The sequence below is a fragment of the Hyperolius riggenbachi genome, chromosome 3 (genome assembly GCF_040937935.1).
Source record: "Hyperolius riggenbachi isolate aHypRig1 chromosome 3, aHypRig1.pri, whole genome shotgun sequence".
Classification (NCBI taxonomy): Eukaryota; Metazoa; Chordata; class Amphibia; order Anura; family Hyperoliidae; genus Hyperolius; species Hyperolius riggenbachi.
In genome coordinates, this window is record NC_090648.1 from 10244857 (window position 1) to 10261815 (window position 16959).

Below are 16959 nucleotides of genomic sequence, written 5' to 3' on the forward strand. Positions count from 1 at the left end.
ACCGCTACTAAATATGCAAATTATCCCTCTTTGCCCTTGGTTTGATATGACACTACTTCTTCTTCTTGCTTGGACCGGCCCTGGGGGCAGGGCGCTACTTCTTCTTCTTGCTTGAAGGTTGAGGCACTTACTCTATTATATATATACTAGCCGACCCGTGGCGTAGCATACGCCACATAAGAGGGTAGAGTGGCAGGAAGGGGGTATTGGGCACAGCGGCTGGGAGGGGGGTTGGACCCCCCCTCAACTGGGTCCCCATGTGCGCTCCCCCTCCTGCTTAAGCACAGTAGCAGCCGCCACTATTAGTAAGAGGCAGCGGGTGGGGATGACTCACCTCTTCCGTGTTCCATCGTGCGTTCCACTGTCGTCACTTCCTGCAATGCCGCACACTGTATTGGTGTAATTTGCCTTTTTAAAACAGAAGGAAATCTGCAATAATTCAGCTATAAGTGAACATTTGTGATTACCCACAATGCACTGCTACTAAATATGCAAATTACCTCTTTTCCCCCTTGGTAGGCCAAGCAAGCATATAGCTTTAAATTTTACACAACCATATCAAAGCCACATGTAGACAGCCTGTTTCAGACTTTTGATCCTCATCAGTACATAGCAGAGATTGATATGGCTGTATGAGATAGGGCTTGGACCAGTACAACAGAGTAACCAAGCAGCTCAGGGTGACCCAAACCACTCGGAATGAATAGGGGGATAAAAGAGACCAAAAAGACCTCCTACTAAAAAAAGCAAAGCTTGGTGTAATTTGCCTTCCTAAAACAGAAGGAAATCTGCAATAATTCAGCTATAAGTGAACATTTGTGGTTACCCACAATGCACTGCTACTAAATATGCAAATAATTCCTTTTCACCCTTAGTAAGCCAAGCAAGCATCCAGAGCCGCTGGTGTATTGCAAGCCTATAGCTTTACACTTTACACAGCCTGTTTCAGACTTTTGGTCCTCACCTGTACATGGCAAGGATTGATACGGCTGTATGAGATAGGGCTTGGACCAGTACAACAGAGTAACCAAGCAGCTCAGGGTGACCCAAACCACTTGGAATGTATAAGGGGATAAAAGGGACCAAAAAGACCTTCTACTAAAAAAATCAAAGCTTGGTGTAATTTGCCTTCTTAAAACAGAAGAAAATATGCAAAAATTCAGCTATAAGTGAATATTTGTGATTACCCACAATGCACTGCTACTAAATATGCAAATGATTCCTTTTCACCTTTGGAAAGCCAAGCAAGCCTATAGCTTTAAGTTTTGCACAGTCATATCAAACCCACATGTGACAGCCTGTTTCAGCCATTTAGTCCTCATCAGCACATGGCAGGGATTAATACGGCTGTATGAGATAGGGCTTGGACCAGTACAACAGAGTAACCAAGCAACTCAGGGTGACCCAAACCACTAAGAATGTATAGGAGGATAAAAGGGACCAAAAAGCCCTCCTACTAAAAAAAAAAAACAAAGCTTGGTGTAATTTTCTTTCTTAAAACAGAAGAAAATCTGCAATAATTCATCTATAAGTGAACATTTGTGGTTACCCACAATGCACCGCTACTAAATATGCAAATTATCCCTCTTTGCCCTTGGTTTGATATGACACTACTTCTTCTTCTTGCTTGGACCGGCCCTGGGGGCAGGGCGCTACTTCTTCTTCTTGCTTGAAGGTTGAGGCACTTACTCTATTATATATATACTAGCCGACCCGTGGCGTAGCATACGCCACATAAGAGGGTAGAGTGGCAGGAAGGGGGTATTGGGCACAGCGGCTGGGAGGGGGGTTGGACCCCCCCTCAACTGGGTCCCCATGTGCGCTCCCCCTCCTGCTTAAGCACAGTAGCAGCCGCCACTATTAGTAAGAGGCAGCGGGTGGGGATGACTCACCTCTTCCGTGTTCCATCGTGCGTTCCACTGTCGTCACTTCCTGCAATGCCGCACACTGTATTGGTGTAATTTGCCTTTTTAAAACAGAAGGAAATCTGCAATAATTCAGCTATAAGTGAACATTTGTGATTACCCACAATGCACTGCTACTAAATATGCAAATTACCTCTTTTCCCCCTTGGTAGGCCAAGCAAGCATATAGCTTTAAATTTTACACAACCATATCAAAGCCACATGTAGACAGCCTGTTTCAGACTTTTGATCCTCATCAGTACATAGCAGAGATTGATATGGCTGTATGAGATAGGGCTTGGACCAGTACAACAGAGTAACCAAGCAGCTCAGGGTGACCCAAACCACTCGGAATGAATAGGGGGATAAAAGAGACCAAAAAGACCTCCTACTAAAAAAAGCAAAGCTTGGTGTAATTTGCCTTCCTAAAACAGAAGGAAATCTGCAATAATTCAGCTATAAGTGAACATTTGTGGTTACCCACAATGCACTGCTACTAAATATGCAAATAATTCCTTTTCACCCTTAGTAAGCCAAGCAAGCATCCAGAGCCGCTGGTGTATTGCAAGCCTATAGCTTTACACTTTACACAGCCTGTTTCAGACTTTTGGTCCTCACCTGTACATGGCAAGGATTGATACGGCTGTATGAGATAGGGCTTGGACCAGTACAACAGAGTAACCAAGCAGCTCAGGGTGACCCAAACCACTTGGAATGTATAAGGGGATAAAAGGGACCAAAAAGACCTTCTACTAAAAAAATCAAAGCTTGGTGTAATTTGCCTTCTTAAAACAGAAGAAAATATGCAAAAATTCAGCTATAAGTGAATATTTGTGATTACCCACAATGCACTGCTACTAAATATGCAAATGATTCCTTTTCACCTTTGGAAAGCCAAGCAAGCCTATAGCTTTAAGTTTTGCACAGTCATATCAAACCCACATGTGACAGCCTGTTTCAGCCATTTAGTCCTCATCAGCACATGGCAGGGATTAATACGGCTGTATGAGATAGGGCTTGGACCAGTACAACAGAGTAACCAAGCAACTCAGGGTGACCCAAACCACTAAGAATGTATAGGAGGATAAAAGGGACCAAAAAGCCCTCCTACTAAAAAAAAAAAACAAAGCTTGGTGTAATTTTCTTTCTTAAAACAGAAGAAAATCTGCAATAATTCAGCTATAAGTGAACATTTGTGGTTACCCACAATGCACCGCTACTAAATATGCAAATTATCCCTCTTTGCCCTTGGTTTGATATGACACTACTTCTTCTTCTTGCTTGGACCGGCCCTGGGGGCAGGGCGCTACTTCTTCTTCTTGCTTGAAGGTTGAGGCACTTACTCTATTATATATATACTAGCCGACCCGTGGCGTAGCATACGCCACATAAGAGGGTAGAGTGGCAGGAAGGGGGTATTGGGCACAGCGGCTGGGAGGGGGGTTGGACCCCCTCTCAACTGGGTCCCCATGTGCGCTCCCCCTCCTGCTTAAGCACAGTAGCAGCCGCCACTATTAGTAAGAGGCAGCGGGTGGGGATGACTCACCTCTTCCGTGTTCCATCGTGCGTTCCACTGTCGTCACTTCCTGCAATGCCGCACACTGTATTGGTGTAATTTGCCTTTTTAAAACAGAAGGAAATCTGCAATAATTCAGCTATAAGTGAACATTTGTGATTACCCACAATGCACTGCTACTAAATATGCAAATTACCTCTTTTCCCCCTTGGTAGGCCAAGCAAGCATATAGCTTTAAATTTTACACAACCATATCAAAGCCACATGTAGACAGCCTGTTTCAGACTTTTGATCCTCATCAGTACATAGCAGAGATTGATATGGCTGTATGAGATAGGGCTTGGACCAGTACAACAGAGTAACCAAGCAGCTCAGGGTGACCCAAACCACTCGGAATGAATAGGGGGATAAAAGAGACCAAAAAGACCTCCTACTAAAAAAAGCAAAGCTTGGTGTAATTTGCCTTCCTAAAACAGAAGGAAATCTGCAATAATTCAGCTATAAGTGAACATTTGTGGTTACCCACAATGCACTGCTACTAAATATGCAAATAATTCCTTTTCACCCTTAGTAAGCCAAGCAAGCATCCAGAGCCGCTGGTGTATTGCAAGCCTATAGCTTTACACTTTACACAGCCTGTTTCAGACTTTTGGTCCTCACCTGTACATGGCAAGGATTGATACGGCTGTATGAGATAGGGCTTGGACCAGTACAACAGAGTAACCAAGCAGCTCAGGGTGACCCAAACCACTTGGAATGTATAAGGGGATAAAAGGGACCAAAAAGACCTTCTACTAAAAAAATCAAAGCTTGGTGTAATTTGCCTTCTTAAAACAGAAGAAAATATGCAAAAATTCAGCTATAAGTGAATATTTGTGATTACCCACAATGCACTGCTACTAAATATGCAAATGATTCCTTTTCACCTTTGGAAAGCCAAGCAAGCCTATAGCTTTAAGTTTTGCACAGTCATATCAAACCCACATGTGACAGCCTGTTTCAGCCATTTAGTCCTCATCAGCACATGGCAGGGATTAATACGGCTGTATGAGATAGGGCTTGGACCAGTACAACAGAGTAACCAAGCAACTCAGGGTGACCCAAACCACTAAGAATGTATAGGAGGATAAAAGGGACCAAAAAGCCCTCCTACTAAAAAAAAAAAACAAAGCTTGGTGTAATTTTCTTTCTTAAAACAGAAGAAAATCTGCAATAATTCAGCTATAAGTGAACATTTGTGGTTACCCACAATGCACTGCTACTGAATATGCAAATTATCCCTCTTTGCCCTTGGTTTGATATGACACTACTTCTTCTTCTTGCTTGGACCGGCCCCTTCTTCTTGCTTGAAGGTTGAGGCACTTACTCTATTTTATATATAGATAGATAGAAGATAGATTTGCAATAATTCAGGTTGGAGTGAGCTTGAGATGTCTCCCAGTACAACACTGCTGAATATATGTAAATTAACCATTGTTGCCTTTAGAAGCTAAACACACCTCCAGAACCGCTGGACTGCAATGATATGTCAGCTTGTTAATTTGTACTGAGCCATAATAATCCAACATGCATACAGACTGTTTCTGATTTTTTTTTTTTTTTTTTTTAAAGCCTTTCAGATTAAAATCACTTAAAAACCAGCCCTCACACGGATCTCTCCATCAGGTTGGCAGCGATCTTGCCCTTCCTTCACTGTTCAATCATCATGCCGGCTTTTATTAAGTCTGTTCTTTATCAATAAAAAGAAAACAAAACATTTTAGAGCAATGAGCGCCACTCCTTTTGCTTCCACAATTCTTGCGCCTTCTCCTCTCCAACACCTTTTTTTTCCGCCAGGTACACCACATACAATCTTGCTAAGAAAATATTGCACACTGCTTCCAGTGATAACTCCTCCTTCTGGAATACTATTAAGTTTCTTGCATCCCACAAAACTTCCTTAAGTACAGAGAACACAATCCACCCCTTCCTATCCTTCTCCTTTGCACCCAGTGACACTCCACCCATCACCATTGAAAGAGATGTGACCCTAACCTCCACCACCACCTCTAAAAATTTCCTCAACTTCCTCCGAAAACCCTTTGCAAAATCACAATCCCAAAACACGTGGTCCACATCCTCTTCCCCTCCACACCCTTCTCTTGGACACCTTCCTGAGGGAGTCATACCCCTCAATTTGCAAAAAACCCTAGTAGGGAGCGCTGACACCAGAGCCATCCAGACAACATCTTTTTGCCTGTTTGTTATTCCTTTAATACTCATTCTTTTCCATACTGTCTCCGCTTGTGCACTTGTCATTCCTTTTATATAACATATTATATCATTTCTTGTGATCCATTTTTTTATATTCTGCTTGTTTATGTCTGTTAAGGCTGCTCCTGCCATATTGAAATTGTCCAGAATTCCTTTAACTTTTTGGTAGCATGATGTAGTAGTGTATGCAACAGGCTTGCTCAAATCCTTAGCGACCCATCCCAACCTGTTCCACAACCATCCTCCCAAGTACCTCACAAAATCCTTCACCCTCCCCTCTGACTCCAACACTCTACGGACAGACACCAGATAGTGCAGAGACAAAAAGGAAGCAACATCAGGGAAGTCCCAACCACCCAGAGACACACCCTTGTGAACCGTCACCCGTGCCACCCTCTCCATCTTTGAACCCCAGAAGAAGACAAACAACATTCTCTGCACCTCTTGCATCCACCTTTTGCCAGGAGGCAAGACCAAACAAAAATACAACAACAACGGCAATATCACAGCTTTCACCACCAACACTTTCCCTGAAAAGGACAACTTCCGCAACCTCCACAAATTCAACTTTCTTACCACTTTTCCTTTCACCTCATCCAAAGTCTTTCTACCTTTCATCTCTGCATCAAACACCACACCCAACACCTTGATCTCCTGACTCACCGGCACTTTCTCCACTTTCAAAGGTACAGGCCTCCCAAAGGAAACCAGTTGGGACTTCTCCCAATTCACAGCCATTCCAGACATTCCACAAAACACCTTCACATGCAAATTCACCCTGTCAATATCAGCCTGAGACCCGCCCACAAATGACACATCATCCATATAAGCCAAATACTTCACCTGCTCTCCACCACCACCTGGCACAACAAACCCTTTCACCACTTTATCCCGCTGGACATACCTCAGCAAAGGCTCCACCACACAAATAAAAGCCATAGGCGACAGGGGACACCCCTGCCTGACTCCGGACAAAACGGGGAATGACCTGGACAAAACCCCATTTACCAAGACTTGGCTCGAAATTCCAGTGTAAAAACTTCTAATAACTTTTAGGAGACAATCAGGGACCCCTAATTTTGCCATCACCCCGAACAGGAAGGAGTGTGATACTCTATCAAATGCCTTTTCCAAATCGATACCCTCAATGACCATCGGCACTTTATTTTCCTGTGAAAAATTTATCATGTCCCTTAACAAAACCAGGTTATCGACGCTTCTTCGACCGGGGACCGCACAGGTCTGCCCCTCTCCAATCATAGATGCTATCACACTCCTTAACCTGTTTGCGACCAATTTCGCCACTATCTTGTAGTCCACATTCAACAGCGAAATCGGCCTCCAATTTTTTATCAATTTTTTGTCTCCTTTCTTATAAATCAGGGTGATGACTCCCTCCCGCATTGATGGGGACAACCGTCCAGAAGAAAAAACCTCCTGGACCACCTCCACCACTTCCCCACCAATGATAGGCCAGGCCCACCTAAAAAACTCCACTGGGAGCCCATCCTTGCCTGGAGTCTTGCCTGTTTGCATGGCACCCACTGCCGCCCATACCTCCTCCGTGGCCACCGACTCTTTCAACTGCTGCACCTCCAACGGATCCAAACACTCCTCCAACACCTCTTCACAATACTCTTCCATCTCCACATCCGACACAACATTTCCTCCTCCATACAAATCCACATAAAACTTCTGCACCTCTTCCACCACCTCAGAACCAACCACTTCTTTCTCATCCACCACCACTGACTCTAACACTTCCCTACTGGACACCACCTTCTTAAAGAAGAAACGGGAGCAAGACTCCCCCTCTTCCAAATCTCTCACTTTCGCCTGATACACAATCCTCTTCCCACGTTCCATCAACATTCTCTTCATTCGCTGTCTTGCCTCCTCCAACTCTTCCTCCACCTCATACCCCCATACCTTCATCTTCACCAGATACTGCAATCTCACTTTCCACCTTTCTTCCTCCTCTCTCTGCAAACACCTCTTCTCATACGCCAGATTCCTGAAAAAGCCAGAAATCCTCCTCTTCACCCAATCCCACCATTCCAACAAATCCACAAAACCTCTCTTCCTGCGCACCCATCCTGCATATTCCACCCTAAATCTTTCAAGTACATCCACATCCTCCAACAACTCCACATTCAACTTCCAGACTCCCTTCCCAAACACCACTCTCTCCGACGCTTCCAAGGAACAAAGAATGGCTCTGTGATCAGAAAAAGTGACCTGGTGATAAGAGACAGCAGAAACCAACACATACCTAGAAAGTAAAAAGTAATCTATGCGTGACTTAACCGTGCCCGTATCTGAAAAGTAAGTATATTCCCTGTCCCTACTGCCTGCCGCCAAAGCTGCATCCTGCAGTCTAAAATCTGTCACAATCTGGTTGAGGATCCTACTGGTGGAGTCCAGCTTGGTCTCTCCTGACCCCACTCGATCCCCAACCGATCTTATACAGTTCAGATCGCCGGCCACAATGGTCTTAATGCGGCCTGGCAGATTGAACTTGAGCACCTCCAAAAACTCCGCCCTCTCTTTCTTGTCTGCAGGAGCGTAACAGTTAAAAAGACGGTACTGGGAACCAAAGAAATCAAAATTCACAACCATCATCCTTCCCGGAATGATGACAGCATGTGACAAAACCTTTATGCCTGGGTTATTAAACAGCACGCCAATGCCCTCATTCCTACTCTGGCAGGCAGGGGACCAGATGGCATTGCCCCCTGTCCATTCCCCAGAGCCTGGTACCGTCTTCAATATACACTCCTGCAGACAAAAAATATCCGCCCTAAAATTTGCGAGGTCCTGCAGGACTGCAGCCTGGCGGTATGAGGAGCCAATCCCCCTCACATTTACTGACAGCAGGGACAGGACCATCACCAAAAGACACCACGTGTTATGCACCCTACACTCAGCCATCATCACTTCTTGGATGCCCTGGGACTCTTCCTTAAGCCCACTGTAGCGGGCTCCTGCTTTCCTTTTCTATTTTTCTTTCTTTTTTGTTTCTTTGACTCCGCCATATTCCAGTCCTCTGGACCAGAATCTCCAGCAGTACTCGGCCCAGGCACCTCTGGGTTAATCCTCCTAGCTGGTTTGGTGTTTTCCCAGCTAGTGGGTACAGGAGACTGCATCATGTCAACTTTTAACTCTCCCTCAGAAATGTCACTGACAATACGCATTTTTGCCACATGGGTATCATCACTCTCTGATTCTGTCACAGCCTCTTTTCTTTCTTGATAAGGTAGTGGATAATCACTGTCACTCTCTTCTATCACCACCTCTTTCTCCCCTTCCACCTTCCCAGGGTCTGTTATGTCCATCTCACACTCCTCCTCCTCATTTGCATAACCTCCTCCCACCTCCTCTGACATCATGCTGGCCGATTTCCCTCCTTTATTTGAATTTGGGGAGCCGTTTTTTTTGGAGGGAAGTGAGGGAGTCCCCTGCTGGGATCTCCCCACAGCAGTGTCAGCCTTTGTCTTTTTCCCTGCGCTTTTCACAGGGCTGGAATGTGCTGACAGAGTCTTCTGCGAGAGAGCAGAAGAAGGGGTGGAGTCAGGATTGTGCAGGGGATCAGCTGACTGTACAGCTGTTTCCCCACCTGTATTCCTCTCATTCTCGCCGGCTGAGCCGGCTCCAGGGACTGTGGCACTACTGCTCCCAGCGGACCTGCGGCTACTAGCGTCCATGGCAGGCCGCTGGGAGTCTGTGCAGACATCAGGCACCTCTGCCTGGCTGATGAGAAGCACGGGGGAGGCTTCGGTACTGGTGGCAGGGGTCAGGGAAGCCTCAGCATGCTCTCCAGGCTCACGCTGCGGGTCCCGCTCAGCAACAGCTGAGCTGGTGACGTCACTGGCATCGGGGGAATCCCGCTCTGCTTGAGAGCCGGGCACATCTTCGGGGAGCTGCTCTGGGGGGGTTTCCTCCACAAAATCTCTCTGCACAGCCCCAGCCTGACTCTCCACAGCGGGGGGACTCGGGGCAACCTCAGTCACAGCACATAAATCAGCTTCTCCAGTCCTACTCGCTGTAGACACGGCAGCGGCAGCCTTCTTGCAGGCAGGACCGGCAACATTCTGCACATCACAGGGAAACTCTGCAGACAGAGGCACGGCGTCCTCTTCACCCCCACTCCCCACAGCATCATCATTTTCATTCACGTCCTCGGCAAGTTTCCTTTTTTTAACTCGCTGCGGCTTTTGCACCTCCTCTGCCTGCAGCATCTGGGAATCAGTCACATCATCCACAGGGGGGACAGGGGGGGTCTCTGCAGCGGTTGGGCCCGAATGACACACACTGGTGCCCTCTCCAGCTGCATCAGCAAAGGGAGGCTCAGTAACAGCCTCAGGGTCCCGGGGCTCCACATGGGGAGCCAGTGACCTCCTCCTTCCCCTGCTGTATGAACCAGCTGCAGCAGCATACGTGTAAATCCTTGTTTTGCCACGCTTTTCACAATCTTTGGCCAAGTGGCCAGCCAAACCACAGAGGTCACACACTTTCACCTTCTTACAGCTGGAGCCAGGGTGCACTGGCTCCTTGCAATGTCTGCACCGCTCCTCCGAGACACAACTTCCAGTTCCATGCCCAAACATATAGCACCTCCGGCAGTAGAGAGGCTGCCCAGGATACGTGACATAACCTCTCTCCCCGGCAATAGAGAAGACAGGGGGTGGGTGAACTACATCATGCCAGCAACCCTCCTGTCTCTTGAACTTCACAAAAAACTTCATTTTGCTTCTGTAAACACCAATATGGTTATATATTTTTTCAGCATAACTTACATCCTCAAAATATCTGAGCATAAACAGCCTGACCACATCTGGCTCCACGAATGGATTGTACATATGTACATAAATCTGTCTCGCCTTTTCGTTAAATAATGGCGTGACCGACTCCAACCAATTTACATAATCTTCCCTGCTCTCTCTATAATCTGCCAGCACTTTTAGCGCATCTTCCTCATTATGCATTGTGATATCATAGGCCCCTTGTCCTGGAAAATCTTGTATTGCGAACATCTTGCTCTTATTCAGCTTCAACCCCTCCACCAGTACCTTATCGATGAACGCCTTTGGTCCATGCTTCCTCCAATCCGTCTTTACTACAAAGCGAACTGAGTTCCGAAGTTTTGGCATGCCTCCTCCACCTCCTCCACTCGACGCAGCTGCCATCCTCCCCTCGTTTATCCAGGGCCCCCACAAGGAGGACCCTTAGAATACCTCTCGTACCAAGACCAAGTATACTGTTTCGGATTGTTTGATCCTCATCAGTGCATGGCATGGATTAACTTGGCTCTATGGAGTAAGGCTTGTAACACAGAGAGGTACAGACTAACCAGCAAGCTCATGGTGACCCAGAATTCATTGGAGTGTGTGAGGGGCTACAATGTGTGAGGAAACGCGGAAAAGCCGCCGTCTCTCGAGGTGAGGCGGCTGTTTCCGCGTCCAGCATGGCGTCACAACGCGGAAAAAACGCCGCATGCCGCATGGGCAGTGCGGCTGAATCCGCATTGGTAACGGCAGAATCCACATCAGAGGCGACCCCCGCATTAGATACATTGCAAAACAGTACTGGTGTGGCTGGGACTGATAGTCCACCAAGATTCAGACTTACACGCGCGCGAGCACTGAGGCAGAATTTAAATAGCAGTTAGAAGGGTGTCGGCTGACCAGCTGGGTCAGCTGACAAATTCCACTGCTCCCATTGGACCAGCAATTAGGGAGGTCCTGGAAAGGTCCTAGAGTATATATACTGCTGGTTGTTCACTTGCTCCTTGTCTGGCGTTGCGTTCACATATGTGGGAGCACCCAGATCCGTAGTTAGATCCGTTAGTGTGCCGGGACCAGCTGGAGCTGTAATCCTACACTAAGCTAGATTCTGTTGATAGCTAAAGTACTAGTTTGATTGTGATTATCTGTTGTGACTTTTGCCTGCCTTGACTATCCTCCTGAACTCTGATCTTGCACCTCGATAATTCTGATACTCTGTTGCCGAACCCCGGCTCGTACTTTGACTCTGCTTCTGCCTCCTGATTTTGTACCCCGATATTTCTGATACCCCGTTGCCGAACCCTGCCTGTACTTTGACTCTGCCTTAGCCTCCTGATCCTGTACTTTATCTGTCCGTGTGTGTACGACCTGGCTTGTCCGACCTCGAGAACCGACCTTACCGTTAGAGGCGGTTCCTCGCTCTGTTAGCGATCCTTCCTCCTGAGGGTCACTTTCAGATATCCCTTCCTACTGTCAGTCTGACTCCTCCCGTCTTGGAGAGCTCAGGTCTGCGGAAGGAATCTGTGCAGTACTCCTTACTGCATTGAGGCCTTGTCCTCTTAGTGTTACAGTTACACCAAACACTACACTCTATTCAGGTGATCAGAGGTTAGTTTGTATATCGGATTATCGGTGAGACTGCAGTTCACTTATAATCTGGTATATATCTGTATTTCCGGTGATACTGCAGATCACCGGTAATCAGATACTCTCTGCGCCCACCGATCGTTACAGAACGCCAGACCAAAAAACAAAATGGACGCAAACACTGGTCGTCTGGGTATGCTTGCCACTTCGGTGGATAACCTCCATCAAGCACTGGGCCAGCACAAAGCTTTGATTGATGCCCTTTCAGGCTCTGTGCAAACCCTCCAGACGTCAGTTGATTCAGTGCGATCCCCTCCTAGTAATGACATTCGTATGCCTGTACCTGATAAATTTTCCGGCCACAAGTCTGACTTCCGGAATTTCAAGAGTAGAGTGTTGTCATACTTCGAGTTAAGACCCCGATCATCGGGGACTGAGACCCAACGGGTCATTTTCATTAAAACACTGTTAACTGGTGATTCCCAGTCCTGGGCATACAACCTGTCCCCCGCTAATTTAGCTCTGACCTCAGTCGAGGAATTTTTTAAGGCTATGGCCGTAATATACGACGACCCTGACCTTGCGGCAACTTCAGAGCGGAAGCTCAAACTTTTGCGGCAAGGCAGAGGGTCGGTCGAGGATTACGCAGCAGAATTTCGTAGGTGGTCTGTTACCGCCAGATTCGACAATTTTGCTCTGATGGATTACTTTCTATCTGGGTTGTCAGAGGAGGTCTCTGATTTGATGCTAACCTTACCCGAGCCCGCAACAGTCGATGAGGCCATATCATCGGCCATCAGAGTCGATCGTCGACTACGCCATCAGAGGCAGACTAGGGGCAGTCACCGGGTCAGGGTGACTTCGTATGTGGCACCTTCTGGTACGCCCGCAGTAACGGCATCTCCACCGGTGTCACCCTCTCCAGCCTCACCACCACCCGAACCCATGCAAATTGGTCGATCAAGATTGACCCAGGTGGAACGTAGGCGGAGAATAACAGAACAACTGTGCCTGTATTGTGCAGAAGCAGGGCACAGGGTGCGAAACTGCCCTAACAAGTCGGGAAACGGGTCTGCCTAGGAGTAGTGGGGGGTGACACCCTAGGCACTTCATTCTCACCCCAAAAAGAGAAGAAGTTACTTCTCCCCTGTACTATTACGTGGGATGATAAGTCTGTGGACACTGAAGCTTTTATTGACTCTGGCTCAGCGGCCAATTTTATGAACCTTGAATTTGCTCGGGAGTTGGGTATTCCTCTCACTCCAGTAAGTCCCCCCATTCAGGTCACGGCAGTAGACGATTCCCCGCTGCAACGGGATCGTCCCCTGTCTCAGACTCCGCAGGTGAGGGTTACGATAGGGGTATTGCATGGGGAACAGCTACAGTTTTTCGTTTTGAACATGTCAACCTCCACTATTATCTTAGGCATGCCTTGGTTACAGGCCCACTCTCCACAAATCGACTGGGCCACGGGTCAGGTAACCAGATGGTCTGATCGTTGTCACCAACAGTGTCTAGGAAAGGTGACATTGGGTCAGACCAAGGTGTACGTGGAGGGTGTTCCCGAGGTGTATTCCGATTTTTCTGATGTCTTTTGTCCCAAGTCTGCTGATCAATTACCTCCTCATCGCCCGTTCGATTGCCCCATTGATCTCCGTGCTGGTTGTATGCCCCCTAGGGGTCACCTGTATAACTTGTCCGGTCCCGAGAAGTTGGCCATGCAGGATTACATTCGTGACAACCTGGCCAAGGGGTTTATTCGGCCCTCTCGGTCACCTGCTGGGGCCGGTTTCTTTTTCGTTAAGAAAAAAGACGGGGGTCTTCGACCTTGTATCGACTACCGAGGTCTCAATAAAATCACGGTGAAAAATCGCTATCCGTTACCATTGATAGACGACTTATTCACGCAGGTCACTACTGCAAAGATCTTTTCTAAGTTAGATCTGAGGGGGGCATACAACCTAATCCGCATTAGAAGGGGCGATGAATGGAAGACGGCCTTTAACACACCCGACGGGCATTACGAATACTTGGTGATGCCCTTCGGGTTGTGCAATGCGCCCGCCGTCTTCCAGGAACTAATCAATGAGGTATTCCGGGAGGTATTGGGTAAATTTGTACTGGTATATCTCGATGATATATTAATTTATTCCAATAACCTCCCCGAACACAGGGTCCATGTGAAATTTGTCCTAAACAAATTAAGACAGAATAGACTCTATGCCAAGTTAGAAAAGTGTATTTTTGAGGTGACATCCGTCACGTTTCTGGGGTATGTGATTTCTACCTCAGGTCTGTCAATGGACCCTGCTAAAGTCACAGCTGTCCTAGAATGGCCGCAACCTGTGGGTCTGAAAGCCCTTCAGAGATTCCTGGGTTTTGCAAATTATTATAGGAGGTTTATAAAAGGGTACTCCACAATCATTGCACCCCTTACCAGTCTTACAAAAAAGGGGGCAGATACTACCCACTGGTCTCCGGAGGCTCAGAATGCATTTTCTAGTCTGAAAAAATTGTTTTGTTCCGCACCAATCCTGAGACATGTCGACACCGCTTATCCGTTCATTGTTGAGGTCGATGCCTCGGAGGTCGGGGTAGGGGCTGTGCTGTCTCAGCGATCAGGGTTACAGGGAAGACTACATCCCTGTGCGTACTTTTCCCGTAGGTTCTCTCCGGCGGAGAGAAACTACGATATAGGCAACAGAGAGCTCCTGGCCATTAAATTGGCATTTGAGGAGTGGCGCCACTGGTTGGAGGGGGCAGAGCACATGATCACTGTTTACACCGACCACAAGAACTTGGAGTACATCGAGGGGGCTAAGAGGCTTAGTCCCCGTCAGGCCCGGTGGTCCTTGTTTTTTACGAGATTCAGGTTTATAATCACATACACTCCAGGTAGCAAAAACATCAAGGCAGATGCCCTCTCCAGGTGTTTCGAACCTGAGACAGCACAGCCCCCCACTCCTGAATCCATCATTCCGCAGAAACTGGTGTTAGCCGCCACGGAGTCTTGGGAAGAGTGGACAGAGATCTTGGGTCCCTTTCAGCAGGAGGTTCCTGAAGGGAAACCCGAAGGGGTCTTGTTCATACCACTACCATTCCGGTTACAGGTTCTGCAACTCTTTCACGCCCATAAGAATGCTGGTCATCCTGGAGCTGCCAGAACGCAGGATCTGATTGCCAGGTGTGCTTGGTGGCCTTCCTTGGCAACAGATTGCAAGGAGTATGTTAGGGAGTGTGCGGTGTGCGCCCAGAGTAAGCCCTCCCGGCTGGCACCTGCAGGAAGGTTGCAGCCTTTGCCCACCCCGAGTGAGCCATGGACCCACTTGTCCATGGATTTTGTGGGGGAATTGCCCAGGTCTGAAGGCATGTCGGTCATTTGGGTGGTAGTCGATCGGTTTAGCAAAATGGCCCATTTTGTGCCCCTGAAAGGACTCCCCTCGGCTCAAGAACTGGCTGAATTGTTTATCATTCACATCTTCCGGCTGCATGGCATTCCGGAAGACATCGTGTCTGATAGGGGAGTCCAGTTTGTGTCTGGATTCTGGAGGGCATTTTGCCACCAAATGGGCATGAAATTGTCTTTCTCGTCAGGCTACCACCCACAGACCAATGGGCAGACAGAACGCATTAACCAATCCCTGGAGCAATTCCTGAGATGCTACGTTGCTGAGGCGCAGAGTGACTGGGTGAAATTTTTGCCCTTCGCGGAATTCGCTCAAAATAATTTAAAGAATTCCTCGTCTGGGTTTTCCCCATTTCAGATTGTAACAGGGAGGTCACCCAAATTTTCCCCTTTTCCAGTTGTCTCGTCTCCATTTCCAGCACTGGAAGATTGGCAGAGATCACTCAGGGACAATTGGGGAATTGTTAAGGGGAATTTACAGAAGGCGTTCCAGAGTCAGAAGGGTCAAGCAGATAAGAGACGGTCCGTGGAATGGAAGTTTCGGCCAGGGGATCTAGTCTGGGTGTCCACACGTCACTTGACCCTGAAGCAGCCATCTGCCAAACTGGGTCCCAGGTTTGTGGGCCCATTTTCCGTGACCAAGAAGATTAATAATGTTACTTATTCCATTGACCTTCCCACCAGCATGCGGGGGGTGAGGTCTTTCCACGTATCCCTTCTTAAACCAGCAGTCCAGGTGGGTCCCACTCCTCCTCCTCCCGTGTTGGTGGATGCCCAACCCGAGTACGAAGTGGAGAAGATCATAGATTCACGTACTGTACAGAACTCGGTACAGTACCTCGTACATTGGAAGGGGTACGGGATTGAGGAGAGGCAATGGGTACCTAGGAACCGCATGCATGCGGACGAGTTAGTGAAGGAATTTCATGCTGTACATCCTGAGAAACCTGGTGGGAGTTGTCCGGAGTCCACTCCTCGGGAGGGGGGTACTGTGAGGAAACGCGGAAAAGCCGCCGTCTCTCGAGGTGAGGCGGCTGTTTCCGCGTCCAGCATGGCGTCACAACGCGGAAAAAACGCTGCATGCCGCATGGGCAGTGCGGCTGAATCCGCATTGGTAACGGCGGAATCCACATCAGAGGCGACCCCCGCATTAGATACATTGCAAAACAGTACTGGTGTGGCTGGGACTGATAGTCCACCAAGATTCAGACTTACACGCGCGCGAGCACTGAGGCAGAATTTAAATAGCAGTTAGAAGGGTGTCGGCTGACCAGCTGGGTCAGCTGACAAATTCCACTGCTCCCATTGGACCAGCAATTAGGGAGGTCCTGGAAAGGTCCTAGAGTATATATACTGCTGGTTGTTCACTTGCTCCTTGTCTGGCGTTGCGTTCACATATGTGGGAGCACCCAGATCCGTAGTTAGATCCGTTAGTGTGCCGGGACCAGCTGGAGCTGTAATCCTACACTAAGCTAGATTCTGTTGATAGCTAAAGTACTAGTTTGATTG